Here is a 12065-nt window from a genome sequence, read left to right as displayed (position 1 = left end):
GGCTATATTTCATATTTGAATCATATCATGTTCAAATTCATTCAATAATACTGTATTCATCACACTTTGTTTCTAATCCATTAACAGCAGTGATGTAGTGGTAAAGAAATAGGTGGGTAAACTGATTTCCGGTCAGTAACAATAACAATACCTATTCTTTCAATGCATTTTTCTGCTAAAGGTGGGTAAACTGATGGGTAATAAAAAGTGTGTGAACTGTTTAGTTGCGTTTACACTCTACCACACCACTGATTAACAAGCCATCCCAGGCCTAAACCCCCGTGGAACAAGCCAAGAGGACAGTGGCATAGATACAGTATAACCTTGGAGTGGGAAGCCTACCAGAGTAGCCTTATTTTTAACTGCCTGGTGATCTAGCATCTAGTTGAAATACCTGTGAGTGATGGAGATCTCCCCAGAGCCCCATGAAACCTGTTAGGGCATCCCTTGTCAGGACGGGAGGGGAACAACCAGCCACACAACAGCTGGAACTGGAGCTGTCCTCTCTGACTCAGGGCAATGGAATCCCAGCCATTCCAGTATAACATAAAGGAACGCAGGCACACACACAGGATCACACACACATTCCTCCCGCATCACTCTTTCGCTCTCTCTATTTGACATTTTGGCTATTGTGTTAACCCCTTGTCTCCCATCATAGCTAGTGTTCATACAGTTGAAGACGGAGGTTTACATACACCTTAGCCAAATACATTTAAACTCAGTTTATCACAATTCCTGACATTTAATCCAAGTAAAGCTTCCCTGTCTTAGGTCAGTTAGTATCACCACTTTATTTTAAGAATGTGAAACGTCAGAATAATAGTAGAGAGGATTTATTTAAGCTTTTGTTTCTTTCATCACATTCCCAGTGGGTCAGAAGTTTACATACACTCAATTAGTATTTGGTAGCATTGCCTATAAATTGTTTAAGTTGCGTCAAACATTTTGGGTAGCCTTCCACAAGCTTCCCACAATAAGTTGGGTGAATTTTGACCCATTCCTCCTGACAGACCTGGTGTAACTCAGGTTTGTAGGCCTCCTTGCTGGCCAACGCTTTTTCGGTTCTGCCCACATATTTTCTATAGAATTTGAGGTCAGGGCTTTGTGATGGCCACTCCAATACCTTGACTTTGTTGTCCTTAAGCCATTTTGCCACAACTTTGGAAGTGTGCTTGGGGTCATTGTCCATTTGGAAGACCCATTTGCAACCAAGCTTTAAATTCCTGACTGATGTCTTGAGATGTTGTTCAATATATCCACATAATTTTCCATTCCTCATGATGCCATCTATTTTGTGAAGTGCACCAGCCCCTCCTACAGCAAAGCACCCCCACAACATGATGCTGCCACCCCCGTGCTTCAGGGTTGGGATGGTGTTCATCGGCTTGCAAGCCTTCCCTTTCTCCTCCAAACATAACAATGGTCATTATGGCCAAACAGTTCTATTTTCGTTTCATCAGACCAGAGGACATTTCTCCAAAAAGTATGATCCTTGTCCCTATGTACAGTTGCAAACCGTAGTCTGGCTTTTTAATGGCGGTTTTGGAGCAGTGGCTTCTACCTTGCTGAGCGACCTTTCAGGTTATGGCGATGTAGAACTTGTTTTACTGTGGATATAGATACTTTTGTATCTGTTTCCTGCAGCATCTTCAAAAGGTCCATTGCTGTTGTTTTGGGATTGATTTGCACTTTTTGCACCAAAGTAAGTTAATCTCTAGGAGACAGAACACGTCTCTTTCCTGAGCGGTATGACGGCTGTGTGGTCCCATGGTGTTTATATTTGCGTCCTATTGTTTGTACAGATGAACGTGGTACCTTCAGGCGTTTGAAAATTACTCCCAATGAACCAGACTTGTGGAGGTCTACATTTTTTTTCTGAGGTCTTGGTTGATTTCTTTTGATTTTCCCATGATGTCAAGCAAAGAGGCACTGAGTTTGAAGGTAGGCCTTGAAATACATCCACTGGTACACCTCCAATTGACTCAAACTATGTCAATTAGCCTACCAGAAGCTTCTAACGCCATGACATAATTTTCTGGAATCTTCCAAGCTGTTTAACCACACAGTCAACTTAGTGTATGTAAACTTCTGACCCACTGGAAGTGTGATACAGTGAATTACAAGTTAAATAATCTGTCTGTAAACAATTGTTGGAAAAATGACTTGTGATGTCCTAATCAACTTGCCAAAACTATAGTTTGTTAACAAGAAATTAATGGAGTGGTTGAAAAACAGGTTTTAATGATTCCAACCTTAGTGTATGTAAACTTGCGAATTCAACTGTACATACAGGTCAGATGAAACTACACAAACACTTTCAACCAAAAGTGAACTTATTCCAACTTGTTGAAAAGCAGGGAGGCTATGAGAGGGAGGATTCTCATTCATACACAATGTTCACAAAGTATCCTCTCTGACAGCTGACCTTTAAAATGTTGATATACCCAAACCCAACACAGGTGTGACAGCATGCAAATCCCAGATCCTGTCAAAGTCTGACGGCATTTCCATGAATTACCATGAAGCAAGTATGTAAATGTGCATATCCACACATCATTAAGCACTGGTTCTCAAAACACTTTCATTCTAGTACTGGTTTGGTTACCAATGTTCCTCGGCTATTCTTTTGGAATTGAATGTCAATGCCTTTTCCACCCTAATATTGGGTTGTCATTCCCCAGACAGTTTAGTCGAAGACAACATTTGTCATTCTTGCATGTAAAGTAGAATATCAGAATGTTATTGTCCGGGATAGTTTGTTGCCAGTATGGATGATAGTTTGCTGAACTACATACTGAATGGTTGACAATCCCTTTATAGTGCACTACTTCTGACCAGAGGTGGCTCTAGTTAATAGTAGAATAGTATATAGCTCTGGTTAATAGTAGTATAGTATATAGCTCTGGTTAATAGTAGTACAGTATATAGCTCTGGTTAATAGTAGTATAGTATATAGCTCTGGTTAATAGTAGTACAGTATATACTTCTGGTTAATAGTAGCATAGTATATACCTCTGGGTAATAGTAGTACAGTATATACTTCTGGTTAATAGTCCTACAGTATATACTTCTGGTTAATAGTAGTATAGTATATACCTCTGGTTAATAGTAGTACAGTATATAGCTCTGGTTAATAGGGTTACAGTATATACTTCTGGTTAATAGTAGTACAGTATTTAGCTCTGGTTAATAGTAGTACAGTATATACTTCTGGTTAATAGTAGCATAGTATATACCTCTGGGTAATAGTAGTACAGTATATACTTCTGGTTAATAGTACTACAGTATATACTTCTGGTTAATAGTAGTACAGTATATAGCTCTGGTTAATAGTAGTACTGTATATAGCTCTGGTTAATAGTAGTACAGTATATAGCTCTGGTTAATAGTAGTACTGTATATAGCTCTGGTTAATAGTAGTACTTTATATAGCTCTGGTTAATAGTAGTACTGTATATAGCTCTGGTTAATAGGGTTACAGTATATAGCTCTGGTTAATAGTAGTATAGTATATAGCTCTGGTTAATAGTAGTACTGTATATAGCTCTGGTTAATAGTAGTACTGTATATAGCTCTGGTTAATAGGGTTACAGTATATAGCTCTGGTTAATAGTAGTACAGTATATAGCTCTGATTAATAGTAGTATAGTATATAGCTCTGGTTAATAGTAGTATAGTATATAGCTCTGGTTAAAAGTAGTATAGTATATAGCTCTGGTTAATAGTTGTATAGTATATACCTCTGGTTAATAGTAGTATAGTATATAGCTCTGGTTAAAAGTAGTATAGTACATAGCTCTGGTTAATAGTAGTATAGTATATACCTCTGGTTAATAGTAGTATAGTATATAGCTCTGGTTAATAGTTGTATAGTATATACCTCTGGTTAATAGTAGTATAGTATATACCTCTGGTTAATAGTAGTACAGTACATAGCTCTGGTTAATAGTAGTACAGTATATAGCTCTGGTTAATAGTAGTATAGTATATAGCTCTGGTTAATAGTAGTATAGTATATACCTCTGGTTAATAGTAGTATAGTATATACCTCTGGTTAATAGTAGTACAGTACATAGCTCTGGTCAATAGTAGTATAGTATATAGCTCTGGTTAATAGTAGTATAGTATATAGCTCTGGTTAATAGTAGTATAGTATACAGCTCTGATTAATAGTAGTACTGAATATAGCTCTGGTTAATAGTAGTACAGTATATACTTCTGGTTAATAGTAGTACTGAATATATCTCTGGTTAATAGTAGTATAGTATATAGCTCTGATTAATAGTAGTACAGTATATAGCTCTGATTAATAGTAGTATAGTATATAGCTCTGGTTAATAGCTCTGTGCTGTGTTCTCCCTGGGCCAAACACTGTTGTTTACTCAGTAGGAGAGCTCTCTGGGCCCATGCCCACACCAGGAGGATGTTTTCCACAAACAGAGGGTAAAGGAGGGTCCATCCCCTGGTCCTCCCCCTGGTCCCCTCCACCACAGGGCCCTGATGAATGTGGGGGGGACATGTGAACGTACAGTACTGCCCTGTGTTATACAGTGTGGGCCCCATGAATGCAGACGTGGTTGTTATGGTCCAGATTCCTCTACTGACCCTATACTAATAAAATGGTAATTTAGCACATACTTTGGTCCGATGTGACATTACACTTTTGCATCTGTGGTGAAAGGTGACAGAGCTAGAGTGATGTTTGTCAGACCATGAGACATCCCATCTGTGGAGAAAGGTGACAGAGCTAGAGAGCTGTTTGTCAGACCATGAGACATCCCATCTGTGGTGAAAGGTGACAGAGCTAGAGAGCTGTTTGTCAGACCATGAGACATCCCATCTGTGGTGAAAGGTGACAGAGCTAGAGAGCTGTTTGTCAGACCATGAGACATCCCATCTGTGGTGAAAGGTGACAGAGCTAGAGAGCTGTTTGTCAGACCATGAGACATCCCATCTGTGGTGAAAGGTGACAGAGCTAGAGAGCTGTTTGTCAGACCATGAGACATCCCATCTGTGGTGAAAGGTGACAGAGCTAGAGAGCTGTTTGTCAGACCATGAGACATCCCATCTGTGGTGAAAGGTGACAGAGCTAGAGAGCTGTTTGTCAGACCATGAGACATCCCATCTGTGGTGAAAGGTGACAGAGCTAGAGAGCTGTTTGTCAGACCATGAGACATCCCATCTGTGGTGAAAGGTGACAGAGCTAGAGAGCTGTTTGTCAGACCATGAGACATCCCATCTGTGGTGAAAGGTGACAGAGCTAAAGAGCTGTTTGTCAGACCATGAGGCATCCCATCTGTGGTGAAAGGTGACAGAGCTAGAGAGCTGTTTGTCAGACCATGGGACATCCCATCTGTGGTGAAAGGTGACAGAGCTAGAGAGCTGTTTGTCAGACCATGAGACATCCCATCTGTGGTGAAAGGTGACAGAGCTAGAGAGCTGTTTGTCAGACCATGAGACATCCCATCTGTGGTGAAAGGTGACAGAGCTAGAGAGCTGTTTGTCAGACCATGAGACATCCCATCTGTGGTGAAAGGTGACAGAGCTAGAGAGCTGTTTGTCAGACCATGAGACATCCCATCTGTGGTGAAAGGTGACAGAGCTAGAGAGCTGTTTGTCAGACCATGAGACATCCCATCTGTGGTGAAAGGTGACAGAGCTAGAGAGCTGTCTGTCAGACCATGAGACATCCCATCTGTGGTGAAAGGTGACAGAGCTAGAGAGCTGTTTGTCAGACCATGAGACATCCCATCTGTGGTGAAAGGTGACAGAGCTAGAGAGCTGTTTGTCAGACCATGAGACATCCCATCTGTGGTGAAAGGTGACAGAGCTAGAGAGCTGTTTGTCAGACCATGAGACATCCCATCTGTGGTGAAAGGTGACAGAGCTAGAGAGCTGTTTGTCAGACCATGAGACATCCCAAAAATTGGTCCTTTCATGAAAACGTCTGTAGCGTATGGAACGGTTTGACTTAAAAACTATTATGACCACTCTAATGGTAGACTCTCACAAAAGCAATGGTGGTCTCCGTTTTGCTCTCCAACCCCCACCAGTGATACGGGACTAGTCTGAAGGTAACCGGTACCGGGTTTAAAAAATGAATGGAAGTATGAAGGTTGTTTTGAGCCTTCCCCAGAAAAAGGGTAAAATATGTGTAAAAAAAGATTTATATATACATATTTCCTGAGATTTCCTATCTCCTAGATATAGGACAAACACTTTAAAAAGGTTTTATTTTTTGACTGTCTTTTTTGTCTTTATGGATTTGTTATTCAATGTGTTTCTAGGGCCTTTTAATGCCAAATGCAATATTTATTCAAATAATTTTTGTGTATTTTTTTTAAATATGTAAATCGTCCTAAAATTCTAAATCAAATAGCGAAGTGATCCATAGTATGACCTTCTTAAAAGAGTTCCATATGTCAGCTTAGAACCATGTGGAGAAGTTTATGAATTGCCTGGAAGGGCTGTGGAACAGTGGATATCCATTGATCATTCAAATAGAACAGTTAACAGGCACTACCCTGGGATCAGTGGAGGCTGGTGACTTGAACATTTGAGGAAGATGGGAGACCCACGGTATAGGCGCGGAGCGCACAGAGACGGCAAAATGTATTTCAAAAATCGTCAAAGACTAATTATTTTAACCTAAAGCATTTAATAAAGACATTTAAAGTACAATATTATGGGGAATGGGAATGAGAGTGCTACTTCCGTGTTGGAAAGGTTTCACTGCAGTGATTGGATGAGGGTATGAGGCATGAGTTGAGGTGTTCAGAGGCTTGAACAGTGCAGGACAGGATTTGACTGGGAAGACAAAAAACTATAAGACAACAAACTACACAGATAGACAAGAGTTAAGAATGAGTTAGTCCAAGTAAGGAGTAAAATCATTAATGTGTAATAATGGGATTGTGTAACTGATTGACTCTACATACAGGAATGAGAGAAAATGGATAGGGGGACTCACAGTGCTTGAAGGGGAAACATTCAATGTGCCAGTGGATGAGCGGGCACATGACACGTGACTTCAGTTCATGTCAGGAGAAAGTTGACAATGGTAGTGGAGTTGAGTAGACATCACCTCTTAATCAGGGAACAGGAGGGGACTGTAAATACAAATAGCAGACACATTCCATTACAGATGCTCCATCGTTGGTTTGGACAACGAGTTTCTCTCAGACATCTCAGAATTCGTAAAGTCAAACACAGACTGCGGCGCACCTCGCCTACTTGACAGATTTAAAGTAGCCCAACGCGTTCCTGAATAACGCTCCAAACATCCACATACCTGACGATAACTGACAACTGCAAGCAGACAGGTGCAGGTCCCAGAGCGGTGGGGCAGTTTTTAACAGTTGAACAGACAGAAAAATCGTCTCGTTTTCATCCGATACAGCACGTCAGATATTTAGGTGTAGCCTAGGCTGCTGCAACATTTATGTCATGAGTTTTTGCTTGCGGCTATTATGTGTTATCATCTTTTCTAAATAAATACTGGAGGAAAGTGGAAAGCCTAGATGAGCGCACGTGAAAAAATGCGCAGCGCCAACCTCTCTCTTTAATATAACTTTTAATGGATGAGGCAATGGAAGCTATCAAATTATTCAGTATTGTTTTCGACATCACAGAAAAGACAGTAGAACGTTCCATATGTTCAGCAAGTAAAGCATCATAACGTGCAATTAATTACCTCTGCAAGCTCATTGTAGTTGCCCTTGTTAACGAAACTTTCCCTCTCATCGTGTCCTCTTTAAAGCAACATCTTGCATGCTCTGCTTTTGGTTTTTGTTGAGCTGAACTATCTATGTTGTTCAGGTCACTGCACCCACCTTTTGACCAAGGCTCAGACTTTTCAAAAAGCAGGTAAGGCCAGCAATACAGGCGGCCTGATGAAAGGCTGCCTGCTAACCAGTTATACTTTTGATTCAAGTTAGTATTGAATGCCCTCACCTTTTCATCGTCTTCATGAAACTGATCTCAGTCTGAGGTTGACCCTCGCTTTTAATTCACACCTTTTCCGTGTACCCCAGAGAACGAAAGGGGTTCCTCAACATAGAACCCCCATAATGTTCTGTGGCACAATCCCAAAACAACTCACCAGGTTCGTTCTCTGATTCTAATTCTATGTTTGGATGGACAACATGTCAGTTCATACTGCAAAAGCTTTGATTGGTTGAAGGACATCCTCCAGAAGTGGTCATAATTACCATGTATGTGTATGGAAGGGTGTGAGGGCTACAAGCCTTCTAGGTTTAGTATTGAAGTCAATGTAGTCAGAGGATTACAGAAACTAGCTGTCCTCTGGCTACACCATGGTGCTACCCCAGACAGTGCTGTTGAAGTTACTGTAGACCTTCATTGCGATAGAGTGTATTTTAATACATTATTTGGTGACATATGAATATATTTAGTGTAGTTTTATCTAAAAAGGATCACTTTTTAATGTTTTTGCTCTACAATAAAATCCCACCTATAGTGGGCTCCATTTTGAGCTGGTGACAAATCAAACGTTTGTTTACCAGTAAAATAAATGACGGTACTGTTTTATAATATATCAATTTCACTGGTGATTTAAATGTACGTGCTTCATAATTACGAGTTTATTATAACAAATAACAAATCAGTGTTTGAGAAGGTCCCACACTTTCTCAGACTCCACCAGCCTGGCTGAACCAGCCTGAATGCTGCTATCACTGGTGTGTGTAGCATTCCGTCTGGTTTTACCAGGCTACCCCCACTCCCTCCTAATGTTCAGGCTGGTTTAACCAGGCTATCCCCACTCCCTCCTAGCTCCTAGCATTCAGACTGGTTTTACCAGGCAATCCCCACTCCCTCATAGCTCCTAGCATTCAGGCAGGTTTTACCAGGCTACCCCCACTCCCTCCTAATGTTCAGGCTGGTTTAACCAGGCTATCCCCACTCCCTCCTAGCTCCTAGCATTCAGACTGGTTTTACCAGGCAATCCCCACTCCCTCATAGCTCCTAGCGTTCCGTCTGGTTTTACCAGGCTATCCCCACTCCCTCTTAGCATTCTGTCTGGTTTTACCAGGCTATCCCCACTCCCTCCTCGCTCCTAGCGTTCAGTCTGGTTTTACTAGGCTATCCCCACTCCTTCCTAGTGTTCTGTCTGGTTTTACCAGGCTATCCACACTCCCTCCTAGCGTTCAGGCTGGTTTTACCAGGCTATCCCCACTCCCTCCTCGCTCCTAGCGTTCAGTCTGGTTTTACCAGGCTATCCCCACTCCCTCCTAGCATTCAGGCTGGTTTTACCAGGCTATCTCCACTCCCTCCTAACGTTCAGGCTGGTTTTACCAGGCTATCTCCACTCCCTCCTCGCTCCTAGCATTCAGTCTGGTTTTATCAGGCTATCCCCACTCCCTCTTAGCATTCAGGCTGGTTTTGCAAGGCTATCTCCACTCCCTCCTCACTCCTAGCATTCAGTCTGGTTTTACCAGGCTATCCCCACTCCCTCCTAACGTTCAGTCTGGTTTTACCAGGCTATCCCCACCCCCTCCTAACGTTCAGGCTGGTTTTACCAGGCTATCCCCACTCTGTCCTAGCTCCAAAGCTACCACAGGCCAGGACTACATTCTGTTAATTTGATTCTGCACACATCACCACATATTAACATGTTAATGTAAACGAAATGTCCCACCCCGGTACAGGGACAATGTAATCTGCGTATCGTCATACACATATGCAGGTGACAAGGAGTGTTGTGTCACTATCTGAGCTGTGATATTACTGTATGCTGGTTGTTAGATGTAATATGAGCTCTGTCCCGCCATGCTATTGTGCTTCAGGCTCTTCTCTCCTGCACTGAGTCCACCAACCAATCATCGTGATTCACTTCACAGACTATTTTCTCCAGGGGCGCAGTACTACTCTGGCTGAACCTGTAAAAACACATTTCACTGCACTTTTTTTTACAGGTTATCTCTCCTCATGTCCTTTCTCTCCACTGAATCTCCTCTATGGTATTGTCTCATCATGTATTCCTCTGCTTCTCCATGGCTTCCACTGTTCCTATTGTGTTATCAACCTGGAAACCCATGCACCCAAAAACAGCACAGGTGGAGTGAGTGACGCTACTCTCCTCTCCTATACACATGTTCAAGAACGCTCACTGTGCGCGCACCCTCGCGTGTGTGTGTGTGTGTGTGTGTGTGTGAGTGTGTGTGTAGGTTCTGATTGCTTGTGTGGGAGGTGCTGATGGGTTCTCAGTGGGTGGAGTTGCATAACATTGTCAGTGGGACTACATGGATGACTGTGTTACAGCAAGGTTAAAGAGAGAGAGAGAGAGGTATCTGTCTCTCTCTCTCTCTCTCTCTCTCTCTCTCTCTCTCTCTCTCTCTCTCTCTCTCTCTCTCTCTCTCTCATTGTGTATCGTTAGGAGAAACCGACTGAGCTTTAAGGTAAACAGAAGACGAGAGGAGATGAGACCTGAAACCCAGATCAGATGTTGATGTGAGGGAAATCCATGTTAGGTGTTTCATGCCCAGTGTGGGGGGCCTTCGATCAGCCTCCTAAATGCTGATAAATGAGCTACCATGTTCTGTCGAGCCTCTGCTTCACCACTGCTTCACCACGGCACCCATTGGCAATTGTGTCTGTTCTGGTACGGCCATCCAGTAGCAGAGCCTTCCCCAGTGTCCCTGACAGCCGTGCCAAGCTAAGGGCGCTTTCCATCAGGCTCTGTCAGGGCCCAGCCACCCTTTGCCTCTAGGATCAGTGGAGGGTCACATCTCCCAGCTCACCATGTGCCAGTAGGTTGGCAACAGCCTGAGTTATGTCAGCTATGTACTGTAGGTATCTCCTCCACTGCCTGGTAAGAAGCCTTCAACAGAAAGAAAATACAAATCTAATATATTTTTGAAATACTTTATAGAAAAATGTACAAGTGTAACATAAAAGCAAATCAAATTGTATTTGTCACTTGTGCCGAAAACAATATATTAGCGTAAAATGCTTACTTATGAGCCCTTAACCAGAGTTTTCAAAAATTAAGAAATACAATAAAATTACAATAACGAGGCTATATACAAGGGGTACCGGTACCGAGTCAACGTGCAGGGGTACAGGTTAGTCGAGGTAATTGAGGAAAAATGTACATGTAGGTAGGGGTAAAGTGACTATGCATAGATAATAAACAGAGAGTAGCAGCAGCGAGCTGAGTAGAGATAAAGATTTACTATGACTACAGCCATGTTCATTTGTTTTCCCCAGGCTGAGGGCCAGCCATAAAACTGTTAGATAGATAGTGATGGTAAATCTTACTGTGCTGCTACACCTCACAGAGGATTACCATTAAGAGACTATGCAAGCTGGCTGCCAGGTGTCACAACACATATAGTACTACTGACACAAAGTGAGACAGGAAAATGTTGTTTACACAATCTGTTAGGAACTGCAAGACATAGTGAGAGTAGACATTGGTAGGCTGGCTTGTTGGTTTCATAACAAATGTCATGTTAATTGATTCAAACAGCACAAGAGAGAATGAAATGACAGGACATTGAACAGAATGGGATGTGAATAGATAGTATTTGTAAGGTCACATATAAATGTAAGATAAACAGTAAACAAATGCATGGGAGAACATGCTTTCAAAGTACTGTGGTGTAATATCTAATATATATCTAATAATATCTAATATGGTGCTGCTACAGTAACTAGGGCTCTGTCAGGGCATTTCACTATGTGAGCTATTCTAGTTGGGTAAAATAATCTCTCCTCCTCAAGAGGAGTTATGACTTCAGCAAATATGAAAACATGTGTTAAAGATGCACTCTTCCTCTCATTGTGTTGACATTCCCACAGACAGTTGTGTGCTGTGTGAATGTGTTTGTCTGACGTTCGTGTGCAGTGTAATATAGCAGGACACAGACAGTTGTGTGCTGTGTGGATGTGTTTGTCTGATGTTCGTGTGCAGTGTAATATAGCAGGACACAGACAGTTGTGTGCTGTGTGAATGTGTTTGTCTGATGTTCGTGTGCAGTGTAATATAGCAGGACACAGACAGTTGTGTGCTGTGTGGATGTGTTTGTCTGATGTTCGTG

The 12065-nt window shown here is 42.0% G+C and overlaps 1 long non-coding RNA gene across 2 annotated transcripts in view; it reads right to left on the bottom strand.

Annotated features, from left to right (window-relative positions):
- The window catches only part of LOC118937765, a 19377-nt gene extending 11447 nt beyond the window's left edge, over nt 1-7930 (bottom strand). Inside the window, exons 1-3 of one of the 2 annotated variants that reach the window (XR_005035167.1) lie at nt 7697-7930; nt 6974-7112; nt 6578-6810 (exon numbers count right to left, since the gene is read on the bottom strand). This is a non-coding gene — a long non-coding RNA (uncharacterized LOC118937765). Of the gene's footprint in view, nt 1-6577; nt 6811-6973; nt 7113-7696 lie in introns of those variants that run through there. The other variant, XR_005035166.1, reaches the window with a different exon arrangement.
- Between the last annotated feature and the right edge of the window lie 4135 nt (nt 7931-12065).

This window comes from Oncorhynchus mykiss, chromosome 12, assembly GCF_013265735.2.
Source record: "Oncorhynchus mykiss isolate Arlee chromosome 12, USDA_OmykA_1.1, whole genome shotgun sequence".
In the NCBI taxonomy this organism is placed as follows: Eukaryota; Metazoa; Chordata; class Actinopteri; order Salmoniformes; family Salmonidae; genus Oncorhynchus; species Oncorhynchus mykiss.
Note: the sequence above shows the minus strand (reverse complement) of the source record. Positions and strands in the feature narration are given on the sequence as shown.